The sequence below is a fragment of the Podarcis filfolensis genome (assembly GCF_964270895.1).
Source record: "Podarcis filfolensis genome assembly, chromosome: 6".
NCBI lineage: Eukaryota > Metazoa > Chordata > Lepidosauria > Squamata > Lacertidae > Podarcis > Podarcis filfolensis.
Window position 1 is genome coordinate 79,386,214 of NC_139609.1, and position 20,430 is coordinate 79,406,643.

Genomic DNA, 20,430 nt, shown 5'->3' on the forward strand with positions numbered 1-20,430 from the left:
CCGATTCCTGCGGTACCTGTCACAATGAGCACCAGCAGCCATGGACAGATATGGCTTCTATCTTTTGGGTTTTTTAATAACATCCAACCATCAAAATACAAATATGAGGCTTCTTTGCACAAAGGACAGATAACTTTGCATGCTCAAAACTATCAAAACACGCATTGCTTCACTAATGGGACGCTTTTCTTTAAAGTTGTTCGGGTTCCGACTGGCAAGAAGCAACGCCCGTGTCTCTTTTTACTTAGATACCTAGTACCAGGACACCAAAGGACACAATTGTTTGTTTATTCTTTCCAAGGTTTTCCCATTTCTTCCTTTAGACATAGAACTGCTCTGACTTGATTAGGCAAGCGAGAGGCCTGGCTCTCATCATGTAAAGAGATGTGTGTCAAGGAAGAAGGGCGAAAGGGCTCAACAAAGAAAGAGTGGGAAAGAGGAGGCACATCCCTGAAATAGAGGCACACTGAAGCTAAGAAGCAGTTGCCGCCCGGTTTTACCCTGATGTTAGAGAGGTGACACCCGTGACCCATAAACAGCCACTTGATTGTAGTCTCTCCTCTGCAAACACTTCACTTTCAATGGTGCCTTTGTTTAATACGAGTTCATCCACACACTCTGAACATATGACTGCAATAAGTGCTGGGTTAGACCACGGTCCAATCCAGTCCTGCATCCTGTTTTTCAAAAGCAGCAGCCAGCCAGATGCTCCTGTGAATCTCACAAGCGGAGGAGCATGAAGGAAACGGGCTTCCCTTGTCATTCATCCACATTACAGAGGGTGGGGACGACTCTCCTTTGCTTGTTTCGTAGTTCCTCCGAGGCCTGGGTCAAGTTCTTTTTGTGGGCGTCAATTATAGAAAATTGCTAACGATGACAACAATAAAAACCTGCCTCTCCTCGATCCTTCCTTTCACACCTGGACTGTTCTAATTGATCCCAGCAGATTTCCTTCCCGATGGCTGTCTGAGTCAGGCTCTTAACTTCTTTCCCCATAGAGAAGTGGGGATGGCATTGTTTGGAGCAGAAAAAGAACCCTTTTTCTTAACCTTCCTCCTGAAATATCAGTGTATATATAAGAATACCAGGTGCTGTGTTATGCAGAGTCAGACCATTGGTCCATTTAACTCAGTACACTGACTGGAAGCAGCTCTCCAGATTTTCATGATGAGTTCTCTCCCAGCCGTACCTGGAGATGCCCGGGATTAAACTTTGGTCCTTCTACCACTGAGATAAAAAGGTAAAGGGACCCCTGACCATTAGGTCCAGTCGTGGCCGACTCTGGGGTTGCAGCGCTCATCTTGCTTTATTGGCCAAGGGAGCTGGCGTACAGCTTCCGGGTCATGTGGCCAGCATGACTAAGCCGCTTCTGGCGAACACTCGGAAACGGTGTTTACCTTCCCGCCGGAGCGGTACCTATTTATCTACTTGCACTTTGACGTGCTTTTGAACTGCTAGGTGGGCAGGAGCAGGGACCGAGCAACGGGAGCTCACCCTGTTGCGGGGATTCGAACCGCCGACCTTCTGATCGGCAAGTCCTAGGCTCTGTGGTTTAACCCACAGCGCCACCCGTGTCCCACCACTGAGATAAACCCATTCTAAAAGCAAAGAAGGGTTGTTGTTGTTGTTGTTGTTGTTGTTGTTGTTGTTGTTGTTGTTGTAAACCTATTTCTCCACAAAGGATGCTTATTACAAGTTTTTAAGGGACTGTGTCAATTCCCTCTCTCCCCCTACCCTTAATTTTCCTTTCACACCAACTTACACACTTTTTCATACTCAGTGAACCCCCCCCGCCCCCTTTGAATACTCAGAAACTACTACATTACTAAATTAATAATACTGGCAGCTGATAGAACATTAAGTGACAAACTATTTCAGTGAGAATTAGTTTTAGATATTTTTACTTAAAATCTAGTGTTGGTTATTAGTTTCTTCTATTCTTGTTTTCTGTTACACAGTAAAAGGCGGGTCATGCTTAGGTCTCCCTTCAGATTTCTAGGCTCTGGATAGTTAATAATGAACAAACAAACAATAGCCAAAGGCAGTGGACCAGCTGTGACATTCGAGAAGCTGGTTTGCAATGTCAAGATTAAACCCTAAATAGCATGTAGCGATTATGGGACTAAAACCAAGAAGATGAAATGTTACATCCCTCCTCTTCTCTCTATAGGGAAGGGAGATAAGAGATAGCAAGTGAAAATGAAATCAGATAAACCCATCAAGGAGAAAATCCGCTAGGATCAATTAAAATAATCCAGGCATAACAGGAGGAGTGTCAGGTTTTTCTGTCTGTCATCATTAACTGCTTTGTATAATTGACTCCTACACAAAGAACTTGTACCAGGCCCTAGAGGAATTGTGTATGGGCAAAAAGAGATTATTTACTCCCATGTGGGAAAGGTTTTGGGTGCAGTTGTTTTTGAGGCAACCAACAATTGCAAAAGCAATTTTATTTGCAGCAAGTACCATATTTTTCGCTCTATAAGACGCACCAGACCACAAGACGCACCTAGTTTTTGGAGCAGGAAAACAAGAAAAAAAATATTCTGAATCTCAGAAGCCAGAACAGCAAGAGGGATCGCTGCGCAGTGAAAGCAGCAATCCCTCTTGCTGTTCTGGCTTCTGGGATAGCTGCGCAGCCTGCATTCGCTCCATAAGACGCACACACATTTCCCCTTACTTTTTAGAAGGGGAAAAGTGAGTCTTATAGAGCAAAAAATACGGTAAATCAAATTTAAGCCTTTTGGCGTGAGAACTTGTTTATGGATTGCAAAGAGCTCACGCTACCTGTCCTGTGGGTCTATTCCCTCTTGCATCCCGTTGTCCTTTCTATATATAACCTTGACATTTTGCTACCTTTACATTTGACATGATGAAGAGTAGCATGAAACTCAAAAGCTTTACACACACATTACATTTGAATAGTTTTAAAACACAGGGGGTTGGGGGGGATTCAGGTGGCTGGTCTCAAGTTATGTACGCATTTCTCCTCTGCAGCTGTCCCTATACAGAAGCACCAAACCACTGTTTCTTACTCCTGTTCCTAGACAAACTCGCCTTTGCTCTGGCAACCACAAACAGCACTCATTGGCAGGGGACAGCTCCATGCAATTCCCCTTTGATGTGTTTCTAATGAAAGCCACTTGGGCATCCTTCTGAATTGCAAGGTGGGAGAGACGTCAAATAAATATATATAAATTCAGGTCCTGCGAATCATTGTGATATGGATATTTGTGTGTTCCACTGCCTTCTTCCTACACCACCACATCCACTGGGGGGAATGCATTACAGTACAGTGGTACCTTGGTTTACAACCATAATCCATTCCGTTTGTACACCAAAACAGGTTGTAACCCAAGGCTTGTTTTCGCCAATGGGGCCTCCCCAAAAATTTGTTCCTAATCCAAAAAAAATGGGTTGTAATCCAAAAAAAGTTTGCAAACCGGGACACGTACTTCCGGGTTTGACGTGTTTGAAATCCAAAACGTATGCAAACCAGACTGTTTGCAAACCAAGGTACCACTGTACTATGGCTGATGCATCTCAATTCTCTGTCTTGGGTGAGACATGTCTTGAAGCCTGGAGTCAAGCCTTACTTAATAAAAGTGGTGGTGTAAGTGGCTGATTCTAAACTTAAGACTGTAGGTCTTCCTCTTATGTTAACTATGAAAGCATACATAAGACTCACTCAATCTGGAGAAATCCCATCAGCCTCGGCCAGCATACAGAAGGGCATGACCACATTGGCTACACCTCCACTTTTGTGTGTATGCCCCAGTTGCAAGGCAAACACGGAGGTTTGTTTTTCTTAAAAACCTGACTGACTCCTGTAATAATATAATATTTACTCGTGCATTACAACTTGCTCCAAAGTACGGCCGGCCTCCCAACTGACACAGACAGAGCTAAATCTCTCCCATGTCATGCATGTTTACACAAAGTGTAAATGCCTGAAAAGTCTCAGACGAGTCTTCAAAAAATCCAGGGACTAAGGGCAGCCTGCATAATATATGGCTGTCAAGGACACAATGTTTTGTAAAACATAATAATCAAATTTTCTGCAATTAAAAAAAAATGAATGGAGTGGGATCTATCTTCTGGAGCACCATTCTTGCACTTCAAACTACATCACCAGTGAAACACAGTGAATAAAGGCAGGATCTTGCCAAAATAAATAAAATAAAACAGTGCTCCTCAAAAGAAAAAGCAAATATCGCACACTAGAGTGAAAGTGAGAGAAATGAGAGAAAGTACTGGAATCAGTATGAGACACAGCAATGCGCTTTTAAAATACATAGTCAAATATGTAACAGTGCACAAGAAAAATACTACTGCAAATCTTGAGTAATGGCCTTTTGGGGCAGGGCAGAGAGAAAATAAGAAATAACTGAATGAGAAATGAAAGCAAAGTCTGAAAGAGCTTTTCCAATGCTTGGCAAAGTGTCGTCAATTTAAGTGCCATAGCAAAAAAACCAAGAATACTTAGTAGGAATCTAAAATTTCCTAAGCATTTAAGGCTTTTCACAAGCATCACAGCAGTCATTATGATTTTGAAGTTGTTCAAAAGCTTTTTAGCTGTGCTAATATGAAGGTATTTACCTGCCCTTGATTTCCAAAGCAACCCTATCAATGGTGGTGGAGAGGGGGGATTCGGTGGCAGAGCTATCTCCACTGCCTAAGCACAGCAGGCTCGCTGCGCTCAGGGCAGGAGGAGAGCAGCTTTCATTTTCCATTTCCATCCTTCCTCCTTTTTTCCTTTCCATTTTCCCTTCTGTTGCAGTTAATGGGAAGGAACTAACTACACCAACTCCATTGGCAGAGTCCATTTTAGGGCCTCTGGCTCCCATCCACCCCTCCCTGGCTCGCTGAAAAGCGGCTCCTGTCAGCAGCGGAGGGATCCCACTGCCATCCATACGGCGCTCCAGCGGCGCCGGTGGCAAACCACTATGTACAGCGCATGTGTGTGACCCCGCATGCATTGTATGTAGCGGGTTGCCGCCAGTGCTGCCAGAGAGCCCTATGGAAGGTAGCAGGATCCTCTGCTTGTGGCTGTAGCAGCAGCGGAGGCATCCCACTGCCGTCCGTACGGTGTTCGGGGGCGCCGGCGGCAAACCACTATGTACAGTACATGTGCGGCCTTGCTACGCACAACCCATGCGTGCGACACCGTGCATGCATTGTACATAGCGGTTTGCTGCCAGCACTGCTCAAACGCCTACAGATGTTGGCAGGATCCTCTGCTCAAGGCTGCAGCCACGAACGGAGGATCCTCCACATGCAGCTGCGCAATGGCTGCTCGTGCTGCCGCACCCGGGCCAGGGTGGCAGGGCAAGCACCCCACGGGGTGCCTTCTTGTCACCCCCCCAGACATGGAACCCGGGGCGCACCGCTGCCCCCCACCCCCACCTTGCGACACCACTGCCATCCAACCTTTGCTTTAAAACCTCCAGTGAAGGAGAATCCACCACTTCTCGTGGGAGTCTGTTCCACTGTCAAACAGCTCTTACTGTCCGAAAGTTCTTCCTGATTTGATAATGCTATTATAATAGTTTTAATATAGAATGAATATAATATTTTATAATATGAGAATATAACAACAAAAACAAAAATAATACTATTAATACTTATAAGAATAAGCATGTTGATAATAATAGTATTAATACTAATTCTAATACTGATCTAAACAGCTGAGGTTCTTGGGCTTGCTGATCAGAAGGTTGGTGGTTCGAATCTGCACGATGAGATGAGCGCCCGTTGCTCTGTCAACCTAGCAGTTCGAAAGCACACCAGTGCAGTGGGAAGGTAAACGGTGTTTTCATGCACTTGGCTTCCGTCATGGTGTTCCGTTGTGCCAGAAGTGGTTTAGTCATGCTGGCCACATGACCAGGAAAGCTGTCTGTGGACAAATGCTGGCCTGAAAAGTGAGATGAGCACCTCACCCCATAGTCACCTTTGACTAGACTTAACCATCCAGGGCTACCTTACTATTATTAGCACGGCTATGAATTATAATAGAATGTACTGTAAGCCATCTTGGAACTGTTTCTTAACTTGAGTGCCCCAGAATACTTTAATCAATAAATAAATCATAGAAATAAATACAATACCCTTATAAGGTAGGCCAATCTGATCATTTCCACATTGTGTGTGTGCTTGTGCTGAACCTAAGCTACTTAATGAATTCATAAGTCAAATGAAATTTGGGGTGGTAAGATTCCAATACGCAGAGCTTGTGGCATTGTGCAGGAGTCTGAAAAGACTTATTTTAGAATGAACACTACCACCTTCTCCTCATCGCTGGGATCACTGAAAGGGGCCACCATTCTGCTCAAGGCATTGGCCCAAAGAAAAGCCATATCCATACACACTCATCTACCAAGAAAATAGATGACGGAACATACACAGAACTAAAAAAAGTATGTAAGTTGAAGCAAATTCAAAACACTTGAGAAATACTACTCCACTCCCCTGTGTATTGCATTAGAACTGAAATTTAGCCTGCTTACAGAAAAGCTTTGATTTAATCCTCCAGGACAAAGTTTCCTTCTTGCTTTAAGTAGCTGACCTACAATATAATTTCAAATTTGCACATATTGCAATGTATTAGCAGGTTCGAATAAGGTGAGCTCCCCCCACCTGCAACCACACGCACACATATCTAAAAAAGCTTGCAATCCCCTTTGCATAGGATTAGCTTGGTAGAGTAGCATATTATTTACATATTAAACCTGCTTTCCCCTCTACATACTAACTGTGCTTTCATCACCATACAATAAACAGACAGCATAGCACCACAACAGTGTTTTGTGCTCATCAACAAGCTTTGAGACTTTGCTTTGAAACTTTTCCGGCGGGGTGCCAATTCACACAGGAACTACAAAGGACTCCCGCTCCCCCCATTCTGGTCCTTCTCTCCTCTCCTGAAAGGCTAGAATCCTGCGCCTAGAAACTCTAATGCGCAAGCGGCAATGAAGCCAGAGGGATTTGCCAGCACATAACTGATGGCAGGCTCCCACCCATACCACCAGCCCTGTTTTACTCTCCACAGAAGAAATCTAAAGCAGCCAAGATCAAACAATGGGTTTAAAATAAAATAAAAACTGTGAATTTACAGACTAAGGAGACTGCCAGACACAGATGGTTCCTGCTGTTTTCAAACGTCAATCTTCTTCAGCGTTTGCCAGCTACTGGGCCATCACTCCCTTTCATAACATCAGTTACATCACAATGAAAGCCGCACATGGCAGCGAAATTGGCAGTTCTCTGACTAGCACAGAGGGAAGAACCCCAGAGGATCCAAACAGCATCTACCCCTCCTTTCCATTGGGTGGTCTCAACAGCAACTGAAAGTATTCAGTAGATAGCTAAACCCTTCTGAATCCAGCTGCCATATCCCATCATCCAGGCAGGATATGGAAACATAGGGACTTTCTAATAGGTGGACATAAGAAGGACTTGCAACAAAATCTTGCAATGTGGAATGGTCTTGTTCCGTTGTCGTTGGCTGCCATGCCTTCTTTCCAAACATCCCAGTCCCCCTACCTCTCAGTTTTCCATCCCCTTCCCCAACAAACATTCTGTGGTCACCGAGCATGCTCAGTCTCCATTCGGCCATTTGGGTGCACTTGAGTTCACTATTTGTATATATGAGTTTCCCTAGCCCCAAGTTGTTGTTGTTGTTGATGTTATGCTCTGCCCATCTAGTTGGGTTTCCCCAGCCACTCCAGGCAGCTTCCAGCAAAATATAAAAACATAATAAAACACCAAACATTAAAACCTTCCTGAAATAATAATAATAATAATAATAATAATAATAATAATAATGAGTTTGACCAAACTGCGGGAGGCAGTGGAAGACAGGAGTGTCTGATGTGCTCTGGTCCATGGGGTCATGAAGAGTCGGACACAACTAAACGACTAAACAACAACAACAACAATATACCTCAGTGTAATCAGGGTATCATATAGAGGAAGGACAAAGCTCATACTGGAGTCTATGTTGTGGACAGGAAGGACTCATGTCATTCCTCTACTATATATTTATTCTTACTGTATTCTTATTCTTATTAGCTTTTTTCACAAACAGGGACCTAAAGCAACTTACAAAAATGAAACCGTTGTATTTCATCACTGCCCACAGCTGAACATATGAACTGGGGCCTACAGTCCTTCGTACATCATCATCAGAGAATTCAACATTGCTCTTAACAGAGTTAATTAGGAAAGATTAATCTGAAGCAACCCTGACTTTGTTTATTCATAGTCAATGCTAAGTGCATTGCTTTTCAGGTCTTCAGCAAAGTCATCCTTTGTTGTCTAGGTCCTGTCATCAAGGTCAATGCAGAGCACGAGGGGGAGGGGGAGGGGGAGGGGGAGCACTTAAATGGTCCACTGACCTGGACATAACCTACAATCAGCTAACTTGCTGCAGGGAGCAGCCATGTATCTGTGAATCATGCATACCAAATGTACTTTTGAAATCTAGGTGAACCAAACCAAGGTATTGGGAGCATTTTCATCAGGTATGGAGTAGTATTTGTAGCCAAACACCCCTGCTTGCTGTTAACTGCAAATTTCTGTCCAACTCCCACCCAAAGCAATGGCATATGATATTTTTATACAGTAAGATAGGACTGAGGTACGGATAAAGCTCCTGTTTTGTTCTAAGGCTCATTCTGCCCCTGTTTCAACTGGGAATGGGTTCATGAACATCCTTCCAGGTCTCAGAGGAAGAAGATGTTCATGGATACAAGAAATTAATTAACAATCCAGCACAGATTTGCATCTGAGGAAGTCAGTGCTTGGGGTGGGAGTGATCTCCAGTGCACTTCAAGGGAGAAGTGTTAAGGCACTAAGACTAGTCCAAAATTACTTCATTTTCATAACTAACTGCAGTCTAGCAATATCTGCCCTGATTTGTTTTTTTAGTGTCCTGTGTTGGTATGATATTATTATTAGTATATTTTTTACAATATACTACATAAACATTAGGCAGCCACCCTTGTTCTACTGTTTTAGACACCTGCTAAAAAGCATTTCTATATAAACCAATCTATCTGCAAGGTTCCTGTGAAAAAAACAGGCTTGCTTCCAAGTAAATTATGTTTAGGATTGTAAATATGTTCAGCGTGGACTCAATTACCCAGCTTCTTGCAACTTGGTACCCTCCAGATATTGTTAGACTACAACTCCCATCACCCTTCACTCCTGGCCATGCTGGCTGGGGCTTATGGGAGTTGGAGTCCAACAACATCTGGAGGACACCAGGTTGCAAAAGGCTGGGTAATTTATGACAGGAAACAGAATGAGAACCCTTTCCTCTCCTTGCTTCCTGTGCATTATATTACTTTCAAAGAACAGCTATAGTGGCTTATCTTTATAAAGAGCTGATCCACCCTCTGAAAAGGAAATGAAATGCTAGATTACTAAGAATCTGATGGCAGAAGCAGAGGACAGATGGACGGACAGATGGACACACACACACACACACACACACACACACACACACACAAAATATTATGTGGAAACCATTATATTCCACCAAGATTTATTGGTCAACATTCAGATAGGGGCTTGCCCACCATCTTTTGTTCAGCAAAATGTTGACTTAGAACACAATCCCACAAGTTTAGTTCTCTTGGGCAAGCGCCACTGAAATGAATGGGACCTGCTCTAATGCACATCCCATACATTTCAATGGGGCTTCGGCATCAATGCTTCACATAGGGTGGTTTCATTTGTTCTTGGCTTAGTGACTGTGGTTTGTTGGAACAAAAAACCCACCATAATCCCCGGTACAGATGTAGCATTAAGGCAGGGCATCATGGATTGTTGCCTCTGTGCACTAGTAGGAAGGAAACAAAAAGTCCATAAAGGGGCATCTGCAGTAATTCATTCACTGTGGTATGTGACCTGGACCACTGGAGTGGTAACTCAATGGCTGGGTAGCACATCTTCAGAATGGAGGCAAGGCAGAGCTCCCTTAGCTGAAAAGTCTTTCAACTCTCATAAATTCCCCGCATACGAAAAATTTGCACGTTAGAAAGAAGGATAGCTAGAATGCTCCTTTATGAACCTCACATGCACAAAAGTCTCCAAAGCCAGCCTTGCTCCAAATACCAGCATCTGATTTTAACCAAGCTGGCCAAAGGGCATTCTCAATGGTGACATCCTTTTTATGGAGCTTGGAGGGGAGAGTGGCCAGTAAGCGGTGTACAAGGCACCATCCAACCATCTTAGGGATTCCACTCCAGATCTGTGTAGGGTTGACTCCTTAGCCATTTATTCTCCCAAAGATATGCCACAAAGCAGCAGAGCACCTTCTTAATGTGGACACAAGTATTTATTTTCTCAATGCTGTGATTATGGAGCATCCTCTATCTGGTTGAAGGGAGAAAATCTAGAACCTGATACATTCCTTTCCCCCTCTCTCTATTAGATAATGTATCCTTAATATGGTTCATTTGGCTGCAATCCAAATGCATACTGAGATCGCCCTGCTGTGGATTCTTCCACCTCAGAAAACTGGCAGACAACAGCAATCAGTTTATGTATGAGTGTCTGAAAGCTAAAAGATCGACCCATTAAGTGTAAATGGGAAAGCAATCAAAATCCAGGCTACTGTGCAAAAGACGCTATTATATGAACCTCTTCATTCACTGGTAATATATATATATTTCCTTGCATTGGGAAAGGAGCTTTTCTTGTTGTGTATACAAACACTAGAAAGAAACATTCACCACCCGGTACAGCCTTGGTGCACAAAAACTATCACTCAAGGATTTTCAACACAACCAGACAGACAGAAATACATAATTTTATTTGTATGTTGCTTTTCCACAGTTCAAGCAATGCTCAAGGCAGCATTCAACACCCGGGGGGTGGGGGTGGGAAGATACATAACTGCAATATGACAAAAGTAGTCACAAACAATAAATAAAACATTTTGTAAAAAATACACAACCAAGCTGAACCATTTCCACGTAAATCACAAGATCTAAAATGACCAAAAACCAACAACAGCAACAACCCCCCCCCCAAAAAAACCCAAGCACCCCCCCAACCCAAGAGTCTGTTCAGCAGCCTCAAGCTTTTGAAGCTGGAATAAGTCCTAGGCCTAGTCAGGATCCTACAGCCTACATCTTTGCTCTTAGGCAGGGTGATGTAATGACTGCAATGCCAGTCCAGAACTGAGGAGATTCCTCTTCCAATTTCTGCTCATCCTTCAAGCTCACTGGCTGATCCTGGGCCTGTCTCTCCACTCACCTCACCCTAACCTACATCTCAGGAGCTCCCTTGAGCTCCCGGGAGATAAGGAAGGGTAATGGGAATGAATGGATGGGTGGATGTATGAATAAAAAAATAAAGGTGCCTGGGCATCTTCAGGGTCTGTGGGGCTCAATTCAGTCTGACTGTGCTGTTGTGCATCGTAGCTCAGGTCCTCAGAGTCAAGACAATTCTACCTGCTCCTTGGTATAAACTCCGAGATCTACAGTCCCTCGACTGAGCAAGACCATCAGGGACTCACCTCAGGATTGCAGACAACTGTCTCTCCCAGCCCTTCCCAGACACTGAACCTGGGATGCTCTACCATTGAGCTACAGCCCTTTTTCTTTTACCAGGTACTTTATTTATTTATCTATTATATTTATATCCCACCCTTCCTCCCAAAGGAGACCAAGGCAGCAAATAGCAAGTGAGAAAACATCTTCAAAAATCTTACTAACAGCCTGTTGTGCTTGACAAGAATACAGTATGCTACTGAAATTTCAAAAAACAAGAACCTTGAGTTTCAAATTAATGCCTGGTTCAATGGCCAGACAATTCTGGATGACAGGATTTTGCAAGGCACATGAATGGCAGGCTGCAGGTCCCTTGGCTTTGCTATCTTTGGCTGGTGACAATGGTAGCTAAGTACCATTCAGAAACCCTAGTACAACCAGAAGGTGAGAAAAGGATCAAAGTCAACTGCCATACTGTAGATCCTCTGAGTCTAAATGGGCTGCAGGAAGCCAATGACTGGCTGGGACAACCATTGCAATTTTGGTGGAAAAGGGTTACTAAACAAATGCACAGCTTAGCTCTCGCTTCCACATTGCTCCTCCTTGTTTAAATCATTTAAATCATTTCCCGGTACCCTCCACTGCTTTTGTTTCAAGGGATTAAAGCAAAGCTATCCTCCCTCTCTTCATTTCTTCCCCGAGTGCCTGCTCTTGCAAAAACACAATCGTATCACATGCTGCCTCAAATGCCAGTTTCCTCTGGGTCAGGGAAAAGAATCAGGCCATTCTTTTTTAAAACATGAAGAGGAAGTTGAAGAGGAAAGAAGCCCGCTAGTGTACATTACAATGAAATGCTAATCAAGAATCTACCCTCTCCAGCATTCCCATAGATTTGGCCTCATTCTGGGAACTCCTGTTGGTCGCTTACTCTGATGTCTTGGCAGGGAGCCCAGCGTTCCTTTTGTGACTTCACAGGCTTTGTGATTCACTGGAGCCAGTCTGGAATCCAAGTCTCATACACCCTATGGGATGCATGCGCAAATTACTGATTCAGAATACACCAGCGCTTCTTCGGTGCTTCCTTTGAATCAGCACATGCTTCACACCACTGCAGTAAATGCAACCGCAATTGTACTCATAGGAACACAGGAAGCTGCCTTATACCTGAGTCAGATCATTGGTCCATCGACTATCTACACGGACAGGCAGTGGCTCTCCAGGTCTCTTCCAGCCCCACCTGGAGATGGTGGGGATTGAACTTGAGACTTTCTGCGTGCAAAGCAGGTGCTATATCACTGAGCTATGGTTATCTGTTGCCTGGCACTTCACCCATGCAATTGCAATAGATGCATGAACGTGGAAAAAAGACATTACTCCGCATCACAAAATAAACACAAGGTGAAATGCTGGGGTGAGATTCTACTTCATAATGTTAAACCTGAGTTGAGGCTGTAGAACTTCAGACTGCAAGTTGGGACTCACATGACTGAATAATCCTCCATGCAAAAAAAAAAAGATTTCCACAATGAAAACTAGAAAGGGGAAAGGTTCTTATCTAGCCTTGTCCCTGAAATGCCAATTTTCTATATCAAGAGAATCTTCTCTGCGTCTGGGAACATGCAATCATGGAAGTCCTGCCTGCATTCTAGTAGAATGAGCTAGAAGCCTTGAAGATTAGAGAGACTCAATCTGGTTGAGCAGTTCTTCTAAAGCTACAATAGGTAACTGGGTAAGAAAAACACCAACACCCATTTTAGGCACTTCTCCAATTCTGGGGGACTCAAAGGCACACCATTTTGTCACATTTTGGTTGGCCAAATAAACATATTGCCCTAATAAGGATTTTGGAATTATTATTCTGAGTCAATATAGCTATGTTTACAAAAAGTTATTAGGCCTTCACTGGAATGCACAGTCAAGTACTCCTTCCCCTTCCCACTGTAAAGGTATGACAACTTTTCCGCTCTGCCAAACCTATGGCACTCTTTTCTGAACAGTAAGCATAGCAGCTGTTCAGGGCCTCTCTGTTTTTAGGTCTCTAGAAACCGAAATCTTTTGCCATGAAAATGGGCTACTTGACAGCCACGGATTTTAAAAAGGTAGGGCTATTATCCCACCTCTCCAACTTCAGCATACAGAACAGCCCCTTCTGCAAAAAGCACATTAACTGTGCAGTTTAATAATGTGCCACTGAGCTGACTTGCTGTGTTAAGCTGCCTATTCATTTAGTTTTCTATTCTGTGTTCTTTCTGGCTGTCCTTCCATTAGCTCCTGACAAGTAGCACCTCCTTTCTGGCCAAGAAATGAACACAAGGAGTCCCCTTTGATGCTGACGCTCCTAGAATTCAGACTACCTCTCCAGCTATCAGCTTCCCCCAATCTTCTCCCAAATGCCGCCCACAGTACATTTCCCCGTGAGCTACCCTTTCTTCACCTGGCCTCCCAGCCTCAAAGAAACTCCAGATAGTCTTGCCAGCCCCAGATCTCCCACCAGAGCTTCCCAGGCCAAGGCAAATAGCTGATTTAACACTTCACTCCCCAATTTGCACACTGGATTGAATGTAGCCTTTGCAAGCCTCCTAATCGCAGCTGTGAGCTCAGCCGAGTGCCAGCCACAGCAAATTCACACACAGCGGTGCTTTTATTTGTAATGAAATATTTAGAGTGGAAAAATGCCCCTGAATTTAATAAAAGCAACACTCTGGGATTGCCAGGGATATGTGGTATATCCACCAAACCCCTCTCAGAATTCCCTACATCAAACTAAGCTTTCAGCCATAGCTAGCTAAATAAATGGTTTCGTAATGAAAATAATAATAATAATGTTGCATTCAGGGCATCAGCAAGTTTCAGGACGGCACAGTCAGATTACGTCATATGAAACCAAGTAAAAAAAATTTTTTTTGATCGAATCATACGTTGCATTTGATTGATTAACTAGCAGATTTGGAGGAAGGGATTCTAATTGTATCTGGTATAAGAATGCAAAAGCATGACATGTTTGTGATGCCAACTTCAAAGAGGCATTACACTCCTTTCTCACACTCTTGGGGGCATGCCAAACACTACATGACTACCCAGGGTGGTCCAGCATGCAGCCTAAGGACCACATGGACATTTGAAACCCCTGCCAACGCATGCACTGCCTTCCCAAAGCCGGGCTCTAGGACCCTGCCAAAGCCTGATGCCTCCTTCCCAAACCCTGACAACTCACTTCCCCAGCACAGGGGCCAGGGATGGGGAACTCATCTAATTTTTGCCTTGCTCCCCTCCCCATGTGACAAGGCAGAGTGCAGCCTGCAGGTTCTGTGTCGAAGAACTCACACTCAGAATGAAAAGTTGTGCCACCCTGCTGTAGAAACTGGCAGAATAGAATTGTAGAGTTGGAAAGGACCACGATGGCCATCTGGTCCAACCAAGACAGCAATCTTTTGCCCTATGTGCTCTATACATTATCACTTGTGGGGCTGCGTGCACCCTTATGGAACTGTCCAAGGTCAGCATCTGATGCCTGCTCTCTAGTGCATAGCTGTCAGGTGAGTACCATAAACAGGGCCTTTTGTGTGGTGGCTCCACATTTCTGGAATACTCCTCCCAGGAAATACACATGACCCATACTTTCTTGGCAGAAAAGCTTTAAAGGTGGTGGTGGTGTTCTTGGCTGTTAGGAGAGTTGTTGTTGTTGTTCCAGCTTACATTTGGTTGTGCCACTTTTTTTAGCAAAAGTTCTATCTCCTGCTGCTATCTTTTAAAGTCCTTTTTTAACTGTTATTTTATAGTTATTTAATGACTTGGAATTTTAGTGTGCTGCTATCTGTCATATTTGAGGCTATAAACCCTAACGGTCCTGTTGAAGTTCTTGACTGTTTTCAAAATGGGAAGTAGCAGGCATTGGAGGGAATGAGGATCGAAACCACAGTGTACTGGGAGAGTGGAGTTAACCTCTTCCTTCCTCCCCACCACCCTCCCAATGAAAACAACAGCCCAGGACGGATGTTCCCATTGGTGTAAGTAAGAGGTTTTATTTACCCTGGGACTCACAGCACCTTCAGGAGGGCAATTTTTGTCAGGACTACAGTGGGCCAGGAAAGCCTGCTGTTTTCCCAACCCAGATCCCCACCTCACCCCACCCCACCCCAGGGCCTACTATTGTTATTTTAAAAACATTTGCAAAACAGCAAATGACACAATTAATGTTGCATATACTTTGGTCCCAAGAGGCTGCTTACTGAAAGCCAGTCTGTGGTAGCAGCTAGAGGGCCTAGGAGGTTAAAATTCCTGCTCAGCCATGAAGTTTACTAGGTGGCCTTGAGACAGTCACCCTTAACTTACCTCACTAGATTGTTGTGATAATAAAATGGGGGGGGGGAGAGGGGGAGAAGCTTAAACTCCTTGGAAGAACTATGGGATATAAATGTACTAATAAAAAATAATATGTTTCCATCATCTAAAAACAGAAGCATTCATTGTCCCTTAGGGTTATTTGTATTTCTTTAACTGATCAGCTCATTAATTAATATTCACATGATTAATCAAATAAGATTCCTCTAAAAGAAAACTAACAACTTGGTCTGAGCTAATTTGTAATTCAGAAGCAGCAGTAATCCAAGTTGGAGCAATTTCACAGGTCCCCAGTCTGGACCGAAAATATTAATGATTCTGTAGCGAGCAGAATTTTGGAGTGATGAATGATGCTATAAAGCTTGTTTGCCCCTGAGCCGTCAGCACTGTGGAACCTTTCCCAGTGGACAGCTCCAATTAAGTCCTGACATTTTCAATGTAATGCCTGAATTAATTTGTTCAACTGACTGAAACACATTTGAAGGTGTAGGAATATGCAGAGGTTAGACCTGACACTGGACTACGAGGGAAACCGATTCCATGACACCAGTGTTGTGGAAGGGTGCTAGGAATTGGGAGGGCAGTATATAGTTACTTCTCTGATAGACTTTGAACAAGAACTTCACACAGGGGCCTGGGAAGCTCCTTTGTACAGACTCAGGCCACTGCTCCATCTAGTTCATTACTGTCCACACTGACTGGCAGCAGCCATACCTGGAGATGCCAGGAATTGAACCTGGAAACCTTTGCATGCAAAGCAGATACTCTATACCACTGAGCCACTGCCCTTCCCCAACTCAGCAGAGCAATCAGGGAAACCCAGCCAGATGGGTGGGGTATATTATTATTATTATTATTATTATTATTATTATTATTATTATTATTTCATAGAATCACAGAATTTTTGAGTTGTAAAAGGACCACGAGGGTCATCTAGTCTAATCGCCTGCAGTGCAGGACCCTTTTGCCCAATGTGGAGCTCAAACCCATGCTCTACTACTGAGCTATCCTAGCTGTCTGCTAGATGACTCACACATCCAGCAAGCCCACACACAGAACCTACATAGGTCACAATTCCAGAACAGGGTGTCTCTGTTTTGAGAAGATGCAAGTGGAATGGGTAGCTGCCTTTGCAACCACTAGATGAGCTCTTCAGGCTGAAAGGGAGTATTCACAGTTAGTTGTTAGGGAGCTTACCAATCGCTTCCTTTTTTCGAATTGAAAACAGGGCCAAAGCACAGCAGAAGAAGCAGAGGGAAGGCAAAACTAGAGCCCAAAGCACGGTCCTTAAAACTGCATTTGTGCTGGATGGAGGGCAGTGGGTACATGTCTAGGGATCAAGGAACTCTTTGAAAAGTTATCTCTCTTTTGCTCTTCCTTTTGATTAAAGGTCCCAACTGTTTATAGATTTTTAATCTCTTTCAGAGAACGCTGCTTACTGATTCTTAATTTCAGAGAATGCCATTACTACATGATTGCCGATAAGACAGAAGTTATATTTTTGCAATGGAAACTTCAGCTAGCTTAGAAAAATGGCAAAAATGGCATGTTAACGGAGCCAGCTAGAACTGAACCTATTTTGCCAGTGCTCTGCTGTCTGTACCATATTTTCCCCACTCCAGGTGCAATCCAAAGTGCTATTTTTAACCTATAAAGTCATAAAAAGCCATTCATCCTTATATCTGAAAGAGTACCTGTTTCAATGCAAGCCTTCCCACAGTTACGATTTTGAACTGAGCCCCTGCTCTAGGTGCTCCTTTTGAGGAAAGGTGAGTGGCAGCCAGGAGCGGGGCCTTCTCAGTGGTGGTACCCCATCTATGGAACTGTGTGGGGTGGTGGGCAGAGTACCAGGCTAGGATGCACCTGCACTCAGTTACAAACTCACTGGGTGGCCTTGGGCCAGTCACTATCTCTCAGCCTAACAGGCTGGTTGTGAGGCTAAACTGAAGACAGAGGTAGAACTGCGTACCGTGGGCTCCTTGCAGAAAAGGCAGGCAACATAAGTAGAAAATAAATTAACTCCCTTTCCGAGTCCTGACACCTAGGGGTGGAGGAGGAGAGGGAGGAAGGGAGGATTTAATAGTATTTTAAAAGCATACCTTGGAGATGTTGTGGGTTCGGTTCCAGACCACAGCAATAAATTGAATACTGCAAATAAAGTGAGTCACACAAATATTTTTGTTTCCCAGTGCATATAAAAGTTATGTTTGCAGTATGCTGCAGTCTATTAAGCCAGGCCCTGCTGGCTCCAGGAGGGGGGAAACCCGGCTTTAGACCTAGCCAGCTCCTCTCCCGTTGCTAGAAAAGGGGTGGCGGCGGCAGGGGGCTGGGCTGGGTTGCCTGCATCTGCACCCACATCCTCGTAAGGTGCAATATCTGCAGTGTGATAAAACAAAGTATGCCTGCATTTAATTGCAGCTGCTTTCTGCGCTACCTTTTACTACATATTCTTTAAAAACAATGTCATTATTTTTATGATAATCCTGTTTAAACAATTATTCTAAACTTCCTTTTGACTCACATGGTCAAAAGGAAGGATGGCTTTAAAAAATAAAATCACAGTGTGTTTTCAGGGGGAGAGGAATGCATTGCATACGATGTGGCTAGTGTGAAGATCTAACCAGTAGGCTCAAATGACAACTAAGGTGATTTTTTTATTTAAAAAAAATGGCACAGCCCTCCTACAATATTAAGAGAAATCTACCCTGCTGTCTGAATGACTCTTACATAAACACAGTATTGGTAGCCTGGAACTGCTTTTGCCTGTGCTGTTGCAGGAAATCCTGGAAGGTCAGTTTAGATAAGACCTGGAGCCAGGAATGGTCTAGATGCTTTCCTTCAAAAGGACACAGTTTTATTTTCCATTCTGCAGGTACAGCTGCCCAAGAGGAGTCCTTTCATCATGATCAACCCTTTTTCCTATTTCCTGTGTGCCTGAACAGCCTTGATTTGCTGAAGTCGTTCCTTACCATGCTTTACTGCAAGGCGGTTGGAAGAGGAGGGGGAGATAAAAAGTTGTAGAAAAAGAGTGCATCCTATCACAGAGCCTCTATAAAAAAGTTTTGCAATGTTCATATTTTAAACCCAAACAAGGTCTCCCTTCCGCAAATACCCCCTTCACACACATCAGCTTTTTTCCTTTACCGCTGGCTTGGTTCACACATCACAGTTCTGCTAAGATTCCAGAATAGATGGAAGCAATGAACTGCTTCTAATTGCAATAGAGGCCAGCTATCAATCGAGTGTAATAGTGTTTTCAAAGAGGTTGGTGTGTGTGTGTGTGTGTGTGTGCGCGCGCGCAAGTGTGTGTGTTTGCATGGGGGATTTAACGATTTTAAAGCTGGGCTGAACTTACTGCCGACTGCAAGCCCCGCTTTCTGCAGGAATCAGCTCCGCTCAAGAGCTCTGTTCTGGAGCTTCCAAGTGGAACCAATTCTAGCAGGGCTTGCACTCCCTTAACTGTAAAGAAGGAGGACATATGGTCAGTGGGGTTCTGCTCCATTTGCAGAACAGAGGATTCTAATTTAAGCGCAGGGCATTAATTCCTGGAGGTGCGGCTGCAGCTAGAACTAGACTTCTAGTTAATTTACAGCAGCTATCTAAGTTATTCTAAGAACACATTTTCAGTACTTTTTCTAGGAAAGCCATCTGACTGTAATACATTTCCTGCAAGGCACAGTTGCTAGTCTATAGGCCAAAAAAAAAGTGCTAACTCAAAGGGAAGACCACACATTCAAGGAGTAAGTGGCTGGGGATTGATGCCATAATTAGAAAAATGCTTAGCAAGTGTGGAATTCTTTAGGGAATTTTATATTCCCTATCCACAAATTATTGAGGTCAAATGCACATGGCTTTCTGTTGAATGAAAGCTTTTGTGTTTCTGTTCTATAAGTTTGATCTATTCCAGTCTGTAGAAGACAATTTATCTTTTAAAAAAAATCAGTGTAATTACTGGGAAATCCTAATGTTTGAATTCTAACTGTGGTGTAGGAGTCCTAATTATTTCTGATATAATACACTTTGCATACTAAATATTCCTTTTACCCAGTCTTATTGTACAAAAAGGAGGAGGATATTTTTAAACCCCTGCTAATAGAGTGGAGGAACCTGTGATCGTCACATATTCCTCATCCCTGGTCTATGAGGTTCAGAGAGCAGTGTGTAGATTGGTTTAATATCACTTCCCACAATTAAACTGGAAACGTACTGGCTATCTCACGGATTTGTGAAATCTGCCATCAGTGAGCAACTACTGCAAGTCAATGTGCAATCTACCAATTATTTGCACTCTCGGATCAAAACCAAAACTTTATCTGCAGCGCAAAGGACCAGCCAAGGACAGGAACTGTGGAGAAATGTCTACATCCACTTTCCCACTGTCATCTCCTGAGTGACTAAGGTGGACACAGAAGAACTGTTTGCCTCTAAAAGCTACCTGAGTCATGACTGATCATTTTAGCTGAGAAACTGGAAGTTCTCTTCTCCATATCTTTCCTTTACTCCAATACCCATTCATTCATTTTTACTACTACTACTAGTACTATTTATTCAATTTATATATCACCCTTCCTCCTGAAAGAGCCTAGGG

At 43.6% G+C, this 20,430-nt stretch overlaps 1 protein-coding gene across 1 annotated transcript in view; it reads right to left on the bottom strand.

Annotated features, from left to right (window-relative positions):
* PREX1 (phosphatidylinositol-3,4,5-trisphosphate dependent Rac exchange factor 1) overlaps nt 1-20,430 on the bottom strand; it is a 217,866-nt gene that overhangs the window by 122,055 nt on the left and 75,381 nt on the right. The gene's annotated exons all lie outside the window — the stretch shown is intronic.